General features: G+C 45.5%; 1 protein-coding gene across 1 annotated transcript in view; it reads left to right on the top strand.

Annotated features, from left to right (window-relative positions):
* APIP (APAF1 interacting protein) overlaps positions 1-13,901 on the top strand; it is a 305,323-nt gene that overhangs the window by 175,501 nt on the left and 115,921 nt on the right. The gene's annotated exons all lie outside the window — the stretch shown is intronic.

Raw genomic sequence — 13,901 nt, 5'->3', positions numbered from 1 at the left:
CATACCAGGCCTTTTGCTCTTTCTGAGCATCCTTTAGGTTCTCTCTAGCAAGGGCTAAAGAGTGTTGGAGGGTGCTTTGTAGGTTGCTTACAAAGTCCAGAATGTTAGTTCCTGGAGAAGGCGTAAACCCCTCCCATTGCTGCTTCACCAACTGTAATGGCCCCTTAACCTCGTGACCATACACAAGTTCAAATGGTGAAAACCCTAAACTGGGATGTGGTACAGCCCTGTAGGCAAACAGCAACTGCTGCAACACTAGGTCCCAATTATTGGAGAATTCGTTGATGAATTTTCGTATCATGGCCCCCAAAGTTCCATTGAACCTTTCCACCAGGCCATTGGTTTGATGGTGGTACGGGGTGGCAACCAAGTGATTTACCCCATGAGTTTCCCACAGTTTTTCCATGGTCCCTGCCAGGAAATTAGACCCTGAATCTGTAAGGATGTCAGAGGGCCAACCTACCCTGGCAAAGGTGTCTGTTAGGGCCAGGCACACAGTGTTAGCCCTAGTGTTGCCTAGAGCGACTGCTTCTGGCCATCGGGTAGCAAAGTTCACTAAAGTCAGTACGTACTGCTTTCCTCTGGGGGTCTTTTTTGGGAAAGGGCCCAGAATATCCACAGCTACTCGCTGAAATGGGACCTCAATTATGGGGAGTGGCTGGAGCGGGGCCTTGACCTGGTCTTGAGGCTTTCCCACTCTTTGGCATACCTCACAAGACCGGACGTACTTGGCAACATCCTTGCCCATCCCCTCCCAGTGGAAGGACTTCCCCAACCGGTTCTTGGTTCTGTTCACCCCAGCATGGCCACTGGGATGATCATGGCTAAGCTTAAAAGCTTCCCCCGGTACTTAGTTGGAACCACCAACTGTTTTTGCGGCTGCCATTCTTCCCGGTGTCCACCAGAAAGAATTTCCTTGTATAAAAGTCCTTGGTCTATAACAAACCGGGATCGATTAGAAGAGCTGAGAGGCGGTGGGGTGCTCCGTGCCGCCGCCCAAGCTTTTTGAAGGCTGTCATCTGCTTCCTGCTCAGTCTGGAACTGTTCCCTTGAGGCTGGGGTCACCAGTTTTTCCTCAGACTGTGGACTTGGGCTTGGTCCCTCTGGAAGCGATGTAGATGATGGGGTTGTTTCCGTTGCTGGTGTACTGCTCTCCGCTAGTGCACCTGAGGTTATTTTAGGCTCTGGCTGAGCCTTTTGGGTATGGCTGTCTGTTGCTTCTGCCAGTTCTGGCTCACTGGCGCCCTTTGGCGTTGAGTTTGAAGATGGGGTTGCAATTGCTGGTGCTGGTTGCTGTTCCAGTTCTGGGCCTGGGACTGGAGGTGCTGTGGCTGTTTCAGTGGTTGGCATGGAATCCGGGTCCAGTACCTCTGTCTGGGTCTTTGGTAACCCAGACGGGGCGTCTATGGACGGTTCAGGAACAGGAATGGGTTTGGAAGCTTGCCTGGTTTGGCTACGTGTAACCATTCCCACTCTCTTGGCCCGCCTCACCTGGTTGGCCAAGTCTTCCCCCAGTAGCATGGGGATAGGATAATTGTCATAGACTGCAAAAGTCCACATTCCTGACCAGCCTTTGTACTGGACAGGCAGTTGAGCTGTAGGCAAGTCTACAGCTTGTGACATGAAGGGGTAAATTGTAACTTTGGCCTTTGGGTTGATGAATTTGGGGTCAACGAAGGATTGGTGGATAGCTGACACTTGTGCCCCCGTGTCTCTCCATGCAGTAACCTTCCTTCCGCCCACTCTCAAATTTTCCCTTCGCTCCAAGGGTATTTGAGAGGCATCCGGGTCTGGGGATCTTTGGTGTGATGGTGGTGTAATGAATTGCACTCGCATGGTGTTCTTTGGACAGTTGGCCTTGATATGTCCCAGTTCATTACACTTAAAGCATCTTCCATCTGATGGGTCACTGGGCCGAGGTGAGTTACTGGAGACTGGTGAGGTGGAAGAGTAGGGTGTCTGTGGCTTTACTTGGGTGGTATGTGGGGTCTTTGGCTGTCCTCGGTTGTAGGGTTTATGGTCTGTGTGCCCCCTGGGGTAATCGTTCCCCTTGACAGTAGCTTTCTTGCTTTCTGCCAGTTCCATCCATTTGGCTTCAATCTCCCCCGCCTCAGCGAGATCTTTGGGTTTTCCATCTTGTATGTACCGTGTGATGTCTTCAGGAACACCATCCAAGAACTGCTCCATTTGTATGAGGAGGTGCAGTTCTTCCAAGGTTTGAACGTTGTTTCCTGTTATCCAGGCCTCATAGTTTTTTGCAATGTAGTAGGCGTGTTTGGGAAATGACACCTCTGGTTTCCACTTTTGGGTTCTGAAGCGCCGATGGGCATGATCTGGGGTTATCCCCATTCTGTATCTGGCCTTGGTTTGAAAAAGTCTATAGTCATTCATTTGCTGCTTAGGCATTTCAGCTGCCACCTCTGCTAAAGGTCCACTGAGCTGTGACCTTAATTCTACCATGTACTGGTCTTCGGGGATGCTGTACCCAAGACAGGCTCTTTCAAAATTTTCCAAGAAGGCCTCGGTGTCATCACCTGCCTTGTAGGTGGGAAATTTCCTGTGCTGTGGAGCAATAATTGGCGCCGGGTTGTTAGGGTTGGCTGGCACATGCAGCCCAGCTTTTGCCAACTCCAGTTCATGTTTTCTCTGTTTTTCCTTCTCTTCATTCTCTTTTTGTTGTTTTTCCATGTCTCGGCGGTGGGCCGCCTCTTCTTCTGCTTGTTTTCTTCGGTAGCCACCTCTTCTTCTTTTAGTTTTCTTTTGTGTGCTGCCTCTTTGATTTGTTCTTTTTTTTCTTTCATCTCCATCTCTTTTTGTTTTATTTCCAGTTGTCGCCTGTGTTCAGCTTCTTTGATTTGTTCTTCGGCCTCAATTTTTGCCTTAGAAGTCATGATTCCTGTTTTCTTGTGTTGGGGTGCCCTCCGGTGTTTATCTTCTGAACTGCAGGTTCTCTGTTGCCTCCTGAAGTCTGCCTAGCAACAGTGCCTTTAGCTAATTTTCAATGTTAAGTAAACCTGAAAACCCACTTTATTTGCATGTATATAGTGCTGGTATGACTCTCAATGGGAGTGCTATTGTGTGACAAAAGACTCTTAATAGCACCTTAATGGTTTCTTGCTTAAGATGCAAGCTACAAACTGCCAGAGAGAGCAGAAAAAAAAATTTCTCTCTGGTTCCCTTTTAAAACCAACTGTTTCTCTCTGCTAAAAAGCCCTTCCTACTGGCTTCTGGATTCTGTCTATATCCCAACCGCTGCTACTCATATCATAACCTTAGTCCCAGATTTGGACCTTAGCATCCAAAATATGGGGGTTAGCATGAAAACCTCCAAGCTTAGTTACCAGCTTGGACCTGGTACTTGCTGCCACCACCCAAAAAATTAGAGTGTTTTGGGGCACTCTGGTCCCCCTGAAAAACCTTCCCTGGGGACCCCAAGACCCATATCCCTTGAGTCTCACAACAAAGGGAAATAATCCTTTTTCCCTTCCCCCCTCCAGGTGCTCCTGGAGAGATACACAGACACAAGCTCTGTGAATCCAAACAGAGTGACTCTCCCTCTCCGTTCCCAGTCCTGGAAACCAAAAGCACTTTCCTATTCCCCCAGAGGGAATGCAAAATTAGGCTAGCACATCCAACACACAGATCTCCCCCTGATTTCTTCCTCCCACCAATTCCCTGGTGAGTACAGACTCAATTTCCCTGAAATTTCCCAGTAAAGAAAACTTCAACAGGTCTTAAAAGAAAGCTTTATATAAAAAAGAAAGGAAAAATACATACAAATGGTTTCTCTGTATTAAGGTGACAAAATACAGGGTCGATTGCTTAAAAGAATATTAAATAAACAGCCTTATTTAAAAAGAATACAAATCAAAGCACTCCAGCACTTATATTTATGCAAATACCAAAGAAAAGAAACCATATAACTTACTATCTGATCTCTTTGTCCTTACACTTAGAAACAGAAGATTAGAAAGCAAAACCACTTCTCCAAAGCTCAGAGGAAGCAGGCAGACAGACAAAGACTCAGACACAAACTTCCCTCCACCCAGAGTTGAAAAAATCCGGTTTCCTGATTGGTCCTCTGGTCAGGTGCTTCAGGTGAAAGAGACATTAACCCTTAGCTATCTGTTTATGACAGGAGGCCAGGAGATAATTCAAGCCAGAGAGGACTCGGAGGCGGTACCTAGCCCAAGTAGGAGCAACCCAGGAGGAAGAGTAGAATTAGGCCCCCTAGAAGTAGGTCAGATTGGTACAGCACGTGAGAATTTTGGGCAGGACCAGGCCAATGATCCACTATATGAGAATGTGAGGGAGGAGGTAGTGGAAGTAAATGGCGTACCTGTGGAAGGAAAGATCAAAGGCCCAAGGCCATATTATGTGCTCAAACGCTATCTCTTGTACAGGATAGATCAAATAAGAGGGGAAGAAGTAGAGCAACTCTTAGTCCCACGGAAACACATAAGGGCAGTACTAGAGTTAGCTCACAGTCATGTATTTAGGGGACATCTAGGAGTAGACAAGACACTGGAAAGTGTTCTAACAAGGTTTTGTTGGCCAGGGATACACACAGAAGTCCAGTGCTATTGTGCCTCCTGCCCTGAATGCCAGTTGCATAGCCCCTGACCTTACTTGCGGGCCGCATTAGTACCTTTGCCTATTATTGAAGTCCCTTTTGAGAGGATAGCCATGGACATAGTGGGCCCACTGGAAAGATCGGCACGGGGCCACCGAAACGTACTCTTCATCCTTGAGTATGCCACGCGATATCCAGAAGCCATTCCTTTAAGAAACCCCACATCCAAGGCAATAGCAAAAGAACTACTGCAGGTTTTTGCCAGAGTGGGCATCCCTAAGGAGATCCTGACAGACCAAGGAAACCCTTTCATGTCAAAATTAATGAAGGACTTATGTGCCCTACTCCACATCCAGGCCATACGGACCTCAGTCTACCATCCACAAACAGATGGACTGGTCGAGCGGTTTAATCGTACCCTTAAAAGTATGATCTGGAAGGTGGTAGCCCAGGATGGAAAAGACTGGGATAGCCTTCTACCATATCTAATGTTTGCTATACGGGAAGTCCCCCAGGCATCCACTGGTTTCTCTCCCTTTGAACTACTATACGGACGCCAACCACACGGGATATTAGATATCGCCAAGGAAGATTGGGAAGAACAACCCAACCCAGGAAAGAATGTCATTGAGCACATGACACAGATGAGAGAGAGAATAACTTGAGTAACTCCTAGAGTACGACAATATTTGGAAAAAGCACAAGAGGCCCAGAGGACATATTACAACCGACGGGCAAAAGTACGCAGATTTCAGCCGGGGGAACGGGTGATGGTGCTAGTGCTGACTGCAGAAAGCAAACTCCTAACCAGCTGGTATGGACTGTATGAGACAGTGGAAGCCACTGGGGAGGTGGATTATAAGGTCAGACAACCAGACCGCCGAAAGCCAGAGCAAATCTACCACATCAACTTACTGAAGCCCTGGCGTGACTGAGAGACATGCCTGGTCATTCGAGAAGCTCCACTCCAGACAGACAACCCACAGGGGCAGGTAAAGATATCTCCTGAATTAACCCCAGAACAATTAACAGAGGTCATTGATATGATCCAACAGAACCAGGACGTGTTCTGTACACAACCGGGCCGTACAACACTGGTCCAACATCATATTGTCACCAGCCCCGGAGTAAGGGTGACGATAAGACTGTACCGAATACTGGAAGCTAAAAGGGAAGAAATTAGGACGGAAGTAAAGAAGATGCTGGAACTCGGGGTTATTGAAGAATCCCACAGTCAGTGATCCAGCCCTATCATCCTAGTCCCCAAGCCTGATGGCACCCTGAGGTTTTGCAATGACTTCCGGAAATTGAATGAAGTATCCCAATTCGATGCCTATCCGATACCATGCGTTGACGAACTAACTGATAAGTTAGGCAAGGCCCAATACCTAACCACTCTGGATCTGACCAAAGGATGTTGGCAAATTTCCCTGGCCGAGAATGCCAAGGAAAAGACTGCCTTCTCTACACTTGATGGCCTGTTTCAATACACTGTCCTCCCTTTTGGACTCCATGGGGCCCCTGAAACTTTCCAACAACTTATGGATAAATTACTGCAACCCCATGCCAAATATGCCGCCACCTATCTGGACGACATAGTCATCCATAGTCCTGACTGGGAGACACACCTAGGAAAAGTAGAAGCAGTGCTTGATGCCCTGCAGAAGGCCGGCCTCGCTGCTAACCCTCTCAAGTGCATGATAGGACTGGCTGAGGCCAGGTACCTCGCGCATGTAGTAGGGAGAGGTTTGGTGAAACCCCAATGGAACAAAGTGGAGGCAATACAAGGTTGTCCTCTACCAGTCCGCAAAAAGCAGGTCAGAGCATTTCTAGGGATAGTAGGATGCTATAGGAGATTCATCCCTCATTTTGCCACGAGAGCAGGGCCATTGACAGATCTGATAAAAGCTCAGGGCCCCGAGATAGTAAAGTGGACTGATACGACAGAAGAAGCATTTGCAGATTTAAGGACAGCTCTATGCTGCCATCCAGTACTCATAGCCTCAGACTTCAAGAAGGCATTCATCCTGCAAACAGATGCCTCGGAGGTAGGGCTAGGAGCCGTCCTTTCCCAGATGGTCGGGGAGGAGGAACACACAATCTTGTACCTCAGCCGGAAACTCCTCCCCAGGGAACAGAAGTATTCTGTCTTTGAAAAGGAATGTCTGGCGGTAAAATGGGCTATGGAGACTCTCCGCTACTATCTACTGGGGCGACAGTTTACCCTCATGACAGACCATGCCCCGCTCCAGTGGATTCACAGAAACAAGGAGAAGAATGCACAAGTGACTAGGTGGTTCCTCTCCCTGCAGTCCTTCCATTTCTGGGTAAAGCATAGGGCTGGAAGGCAACATGGCAACGCTGATGGCCTATCGTGACAACACTGCCTCTCGTCCCAAGTAGCCCAACCCCATGGTGTTGAGCGGGGCGGGGGGGAGGGATATGTGATACAGCATGGACAGAGGACAGCAGGAAAGGGTTAGAAGGGAGCCTTATTCCCTGTAAGGGGAAGAAACTTTGCTATAGATTAATTAGAGCACCTGAAGCCAATTAGAGCACCTGAAGCCAATTAGAGCACCTGAAGCAATTAGAGTACCTGAAGCCAGTCACGTGATAAAAACCCCTGCTTCAATCAGACAGTGTGGGAGTTGGAGCAGATAGGAATTGATGCTGGAGCAGAGAACAGTTTGAAGGGAAGCAGAGGACAGTTTGGAGAAGTGCTGCAGTGACCTAAGTCCAAGACCCTAGGTAAAGGGGCACCTGGCTTGTACAGAGGGAGGGCAGGAAGCCCACCCCCAAGCTGAAGGGCAGGAGAGGGAAGTATGCCAGGGGAAGGAAGTGTCAGTTCAAGTGGTTTATCACTATCCTCAGGGCCCCTGGGCTGGGACCTGGAGTAGAGGGGGGGCCCAGGTCCCTCCCTCTCCACTCCCCTCGTCTAGGACACTAGTGGGGCAGTTAACATTCCACTGCACGGGCAAGAATTGGTGCCCTGAATGCCCCCCCCAAAGAAAAGAAAGTGCGAGACCCATCAAAATAGTGCCGGCAATTTGTCACACCCCAGTTTACAAGTCGTCAATGCAATTAGAATCAAGTCCTAGGTGTGTACTTGATTTCACATCCAAATGCCATGTGTGCATGGAGATTTGATCTTTTGCATGTTCAAAAAAAGTTGGGATGCAAAACTACAGCTCAAATTTTGGAGATCCCTTTGAGGCCCCTTTGCAAACCTGATTCATAGCGTACAGATCTGTAGATCCCTAGAGATGCTTTTCTAAAGTGGTGAAAGTGCCTGCCACTTGCCTCTTCGGAGAGACCCTCAGCACAGGAAATGCATTGCACAGAAATATGCAAATACAGAATGATCATCACAGTGATAATCAAGAACAACAGCAAGTGATGTCATTGTGTCAGTAGTTCTCTGGCATCACCTCATTTAAAAAGAGGGTCATCCTTGAGCCATAGGATGCAAAGGAAATGATATGTCAGCTTCCAAAGGACAGCTTGTAAGAATTCCATACATGTTGTCAGCCTTGTTAAACACATTATTAATCTTGTTATTGCTCCTGGGCTGTCTCTATTCAGTAGTCTAGTCCCCATTTGGGATCTGATGACTAAGAAAAGAATGTGCAGGACTTGTATGTTTTCGGGACAGTATTCAAAACTCCTGAGAGTTAATGGAAGTTTGTTGCTTGGATTTGTTTTTAACCTGTACACCTGACTTGCCAATTGCTGAAGGCAGATGAATTGAATCATTGGCAGGATTATTAATCAGTTGATTGTTAAGGGGAGGATGCTGAGGTCTTTTGCTGTTTTAAAAATCCACTGCGTCTGCTTCTCCACAGCAATACACCTTCTGAAGCCATAGGGTTGCTCTCATTAGCTCCTGCAGATAAACAGCTCCTAAAGAGTCACTCCATCAATGCCCTCTAGGCCCCTGCCATTCCTACCCCAGCTAAGGATTGATTCAAAGGAACTTTGAGAAGGGCCCAGGATCCATCCCTGCATCTGCGCTGTTTTTCCACTCCTCCTGTCCCTAGAACAAATTCATCCAAAGTGATCTAAAATGTCTGAGCACTCCATCTGTGCTACCCCAAGTGCACCAACAGTAATAGCTGAGAGTATTTAACCATGTAGATTTTGTGACCATTGCTGTTTATTCTGACTATAGAAAAATAGTTCCTAAGAAATGGGTGGTGGTTGTGTTCTTGTGAGAGAGAGAGAGTATGTGTGTGTGCGTGTGGACGCCTGGTGTGAGTGTGGTGGAGTGTGTGTCTTATGCATCTTCTTAAATTATTGTGTTTTGAATTCAGTATTTCATAGTTCAGAAGGTTTTCCTGTAAATGATAAGGGTTGAATTAGCTCAACACCAAATTTGGTTACATTTAGTGTTTATATAAAAGAAAACTCCCTGCTAGATGTCCCCAAAATCCTCAGGCCAGCTGTCTGCAAAGTGGGAAGATTTTGGTGCACAGGAGAGAAGAGGATATGGGAGGAAATGTTTCCCACCAACTAAGTGATATGACCACTGTGATACGATATTTCAAAGTGATATGAAAAAGCTCACCCAATGTGTATGTTAATTACAAGTCCATACTGAACTAATATTTCTTATCCAGAGCTTGCCTTTACTGATTCACTGACAGTCGTGTTACATAATCCGACTGCTGCACTATCATTTGAAATGGGCATAGGGATTCTGATCCTTCCTTTTACTGGAACTAGTTCCATGCAGATACTTGCCTATGAAAAAGATACTAAAGTTAGTCTTGCGTAACTAATCTAAGGAAGAGGGAAAACATGAGGCAGGTTAGGAAGCCCTCAGTCAAATACAGCTTCGGGCCCATTTGCTTGGTGATTGTTTAGTGTTCTGACTGCAAAACACCAGTTGTTTCTACTGCAAATAATGTAGGACTCATTGGGATCAGTTACTTTGTGAGACTTGGCCCAAGGGAGAGACAAGAACTTTCGGATCTCCCTGGTGTACAGGAAGTGTGCCCAATTGCACCATTCACTGTGATGGTGCAGCCCTCTTGTACCTTTTTCTGTCCACATCTGCCAACCAGTAAGGCGTGAGAGAAATAGTTACTCTGGGTTTTGTGCTGCTCTAGCTGACAGACAAACCTCATCTCATATTTACAGTATCCATTATCACGTTTGCTTCACCACCACATTTTCCAGCCTATATAATGTACCTCACTACTTCCTTGGAGCCACTCAGATGATCGCAAGAGATAAAAAATAATAATGGGTCATAAACCGAGAGAATATCAAATGAACCTGGTTTAACAGATTGTGGACGATGTTAGTTTTGGTCAGTTGAAATCCGAGCTGAATTTGAATCAGAAATAACCCAGTGCAGGAATCGTTGGTATCCATTCGTACTCACCTGTATCACATGACACTTCTTCCTAGAGCACAAAGCTTTATGGGTGGCGGGTTCTTTAAAAAAGGAAGATGGTGCTATGGGTTAATACATTAAAAGATTCTTTCCTCTAGTTTTGAGATTCCAATCAGTCTTGTGTCACAATCAACATGAGCTAAACCTCAAGATCCCAATTCAAAGCCTTGTCTATACTCATTTCTATCAACTAAGGATCTGGCTTTCAGCTTCTTACTCAGTTCTTTCTCTGGCAAAGATCCCGTTATAGAAGGATTTCTCAGCACATGTCAGGGGGTGTTTCTGCATGAGTAAACGCAGACTAAACCCTGAAGAAAAACATCGGGATTTGGCCATATGACTGAAGAGAATTTGATTTAGTTTATCCACAGAGGTCTGAGCACTACGGTCCAGGCAGGAATGTGCATGATGAAGTTCACACCGCACCTATCACTGCTGCATGTGTGTGCCTACTAACAGCAAATGGAGTCTGTTCCTGACCTCTGAGGTGCAGAAATATTTCTATAAAACTGCCTTTTAAGCTAGAGGTTTCATCCGTCTTTTTTGTGAATACAGATTTCTTAAACAAATTTGAGTTCTGAGAAAGGACTCTAGCTCTGTTTCTGTGACCTGTCTTTCTGGCCTGCATCAGTCACATTCTGTTACATGGCCTGTCAAATCCAAGTTAAGTACAACCGTCATCATTCATTATTCATACAATTTGAGGTTTGCAAAGCTAATAACAATTTCTTGTTGAAGTGGTCTCTTCCCAAAATCCTTATGCTGCCTCATCAGTTCAAAATCCATGATGCAGGCAAGCAACATGCTGAATTAGCGAGGTGACTGGCTACTGCTCAAACCAATTTGCAGTCATTTTGCAGAATTTTTAATGCATGTATTTGGAGCTAGTCTTAGGCACCTGTGTACCTTATAGGTTCCCATCGAGTGCCTATTTCTGATGGTGTTTTCACTGTTGTATGCGTTTTGGTTTTTTCCATTAAAATGATCAAATGCTTCCCAAAAAAAAGAAACAAGTTTGCACCAGCTGTTCTGCTTTCTTTAATTATGAAAGAGACCAGTAAAAGGAAGGATGGAGGTAGAGAAAGAAAGAAACAGAGAATGGGGGGAGTGTGGTGAGTAAAGAAGTAGAGAGACAGAGAAGAAACCGAGGGAGAAAGAAATGGCGGGGGGCGAGGTGAGAAAGAGGGAGGGAGATTGTGATGGAGAACATACTGGATAAGGATAGAAAAAAAGAGGGACAGTCAAGAGAGGAAGGATGGTACAGTGGTTAGAGCACTGGCCTCGGACTTGGGACCCCATGGTTCAAATCCTGTCTCTGTTCTGCTAGACTTCCCATGTGAAAAATTACTTAGGCTGTGTCTGTAGTTGTAGGTGATTGCAGTTCAAGGAGACAGACTCACACTCACTCTGATCAAGTTAATGCACTGAAAATAATGTACCCCTAACAGGATGGGCTAGCCACCCTGAGTCCACACCAATTTGAGACTCCAGCCCTGCCCTCAGAGTGGCTAGCCTGTTGCACTCCAGCAGCTGTGCTCTATTTTCAGTGAGCTAGCACAAGTGCATCTCATCAAGCTGAGAATCACTCTCAAAGCATAGATAAACCCTTAGTCTCTCTCTGCCTCTTTCCCCATCTGTGAAATGGGAATAATAGCACTTCCTTACCACACAGGGGTGTTGTGAGGATAAATACAATACAATTGTGGGGCACTCAAATACCACACTAATGCGGGCCAGATAAGTGCCTTAAATATAGGAAAGGAAAACAGCATAGAAGAAAAGCAGAAGCCTAACTGAAAGCAGTCTTGCAAGCTTGTACTGATATTTTCTAATATGGCATCTCCATTATTGGTGGTTTGCTAGCAGGGTAATCCGTTCTCTACACTCCTTTCCTAACCTCTGTGGACGAATTTTGATCCACTCGAGATACAGTGTCATCCATCCAGATCTTTTTCTGCCAACTTTCCCTCCTGGTGACCATAAACATCTGAACCTCTTAATATGTGTCATACAAATTGAATCTTTCTGTTCATAAGATCTGACTGATAACGTTCATTACACACAGTACTACTTTCATTTCTCACTGAATGACAACACCAACAATCCAATATTTTGGAGCCAGAAGAGGTTAATTCAAACCACATCCAAGGAAAGTAAAGAACAAGATTGGCATTTTCACTACTAGGAAGATGTCTCTCCTGGGGGAAACAAGAGATTTGACATGACATATGTGCTTAAATCTTTATCTCTACCTTCTGCACACACACTGCCAAGAGAACAATATTGGAGTTCTGAGGAATTAAAGCATGTTGATCCAGCTTGGTCCAAGTTTTAACTAATTTAAATTACACTACAACTATCCTTTTATGTTGGCTCTGCTCCTCTTTGTCCAATTCATCCTCCATTGTCAATGTCTCTGTTCTCACTCCTAACAACAAAGCCTTTCATTTTGAAGGATCCCAAAACACTTTACAATCAATTATCCACTACGGAAATGCAGCCACTTTTGCAGCAGACCTCAGCAGCTATTTTTGTTGGGAGGCAGCATAGCTTAGTGGCTGGGGAATGGCTTGGAGTCAGGTGTTCAGGGTTCCATTCACAACACTGTTGATGAATTGATAAAAGAACAGGAGTACTTGTGGCACCTTAGAGACTAACAAATTTATTTCAGCACGAGCTTTCGTGAGCTACAGCTCACTTCTTCGGATGCATAGAATGGAACACATGGACAGGAGATATTTATACATACAGAGAACATGAAAAGGTGGAAGTATGCATACCAACAGAAGAGTCTAATCAATTGAGATGAGCGATCATCAGCAGGAGAAAAAAATCTTTTGAAGTGATAATTAAGATGACCCATAGAAGGTGTGAGGAGAACTTAACATAGGGAAATAGATTCAATTATTCAAACACCACCCTATACTGGAAACCCACTGACCGCTATACTTACCTACATGCCTCCAGCTTCCATCCAGGACACACCATACGATCCATTGTCTACAGCCAAGCTCTAAGATACAACCGTATTTGCTCCAATCCCTCAGACAGAGATAAACACCTACAAGATCTCTATCAAGCATTCTTAAAACTACAATACCCACCTGCTGAAGTGAAAAAACAGATTGACAGAGCCAGGAGAGTACCCAGAAGCCAGCTACTACAGGACAGGCCCAACAAAGAAAATAACAGAACGCCATTAGCCATCACCTATGGCCCCCAACTAAAACCTCTCCAGTGCATCATCAAAGATCTACAACCTATCCTTAAAAATGATCCCTCACTCTCACAGATCTTGAGAGACAGACCAGTCCTCGCTTATAGACAGCCTCCCAGCCTGAAGCAAATACTCACAGCAACTGCACACCATACAACATAAACACTAACTCAGGAACCTATCCTTGCATCAAAGCCCAATGCCAGATCTGTCCACATATTTATTCAAGTGACACCATCATAGGACCTAATTACATCAGCCATGCCATCAAGGGCTCATTCACCTGCACATCTACCAACGTGATATTTGCCATCATGTGCCTGCAATGCCCCTCTGCCATGTACATTGGCCAAACCGGACAGTCTCTACGCAAAAGAATAAATGGACACAAATCTGATATCAGGAATCATAACATTCAAAAACCAGTGGGAGAACACTTCAACCTCTCTATCCACTCAGTGACAGACTTGAAGGTGGCAATTTTGCAACAAAAAAAACTTCAAAAACAGACTCCAAAGAGAGACTGCTGAACTCGAATTAATATGCAAATTAGAACCAATTAACTCAGGCCTAAACAGAGACTGGGAATGGTTGAGTCATTACACTAATTGAATCTATTTCCCTATGTTAAGTTCTCCTCACACCTTCTATGGTATGCATACTTCCACCTTTTCGTGTTCTCTGTATGTATAAATATCTCCTGTCCATGTGTT

The sequence above is a fragment of the Gopherus flavomarginatus genome, chromosome 5 (assembly GCF_025201925.1).
Source record: "Gopherus flavomarginatus isolate rGopFla2 chromosome 5, rGopFla2.mat.asm, whole genome shotgun sequence".
In the NCBI taxonomy this organism is placed as follows: Eukaryota; Metazoa; Chordata; order Testudines; family Testudinidae; genus Gopherus; species Gopherus flavomarginatus.
Note: the sequence above shows the minus strand (reverse complement) of the source record. Positions and strands in the feature narration are given on the sequence as shown.